This window comes from Ceratotherium simum, chromosome 10 (assembly GCF_057802395.1).
Source record: "Ceratotherium simum simum isolate JZ-2026a chromosome 10, ASM5780239v1, whole genome shotgun sequence".
In the NCBI taxonomy this organism is placed as follows: domain Eukaryota; kingdom Metazoa; phylum Chordata; class Mammalia; order Perissodactyla; family Rhinocerotidae; genus Ceratotherium; species Ceratotherium simum.
In genome coordinates, this window is record NC_141909.1 from 19,999,190 (window position 1) to 20,000,000 (window position 811).

Consider the following 811-nt stretch of genomic DNA (forward strand, 5'->3'; position numbering starts at 1 on the left):
TCTTTCTGGCTTATTCTTCCATGAAAAGTTACTGCTCCTCGTCTTTTTCTAATTAGTTTTGAAACAGAATGATCTCATGCATTCTTTTCACTGGGTCTGAGCTACTGCAGAGACTGAAAGAGAGCTGACAATATGTTCTGGGGGTGGGAGGTATAAGCACTTAGGAAAGAAAAATAAATGGAATTTAAATGTGTATGTCGGTTCAGAAATGGGCAGGAAAGACCCAAGAAAATGGTTTTCATTTGTCTTCCTTTTAATCAAAGCCGGCATTTGAGGAGATGAGGTCCATCTCTCAAGGCAGAGGCTAAGGACTCTGTAATTACCAGATATCAATCTGTTGTAGAATCAACTCTACTGTCTACCTCTCTTCTAAAATGGGGAAATTCATCTTGTAAAGACATATCTTTAGTTTACCTTCTGGATAGATGAAATTTTATATCTAGTAACTCTGGTATTAATTTTATCGGATCTCATATTTTGCCAGTGTTCCTTTGTATACAAATATTGTAAAATAATCAAGACATTAACCAAGAATGAAAATTTGCATAATAATAGAGACCCTGTGCACCAGCATGGTAAGTATAGTATGTTGCAGCATAAGAAATATTCTCTGCATTAGTTTCGGTATATGAGAAGTTAAAATTGATTTTTCTAGCATTACTTCATTGAATTTTAATGTTTTGATCAACACATTGTGATATTGCAATTTTGAGTGAATTTTAATAAGTTCAAGTATTCATTAGGATACAATATAATTATTTATATAGAAGCATGTGCTTTGGTTCAGTAATATTTTATTGTCATATAATTG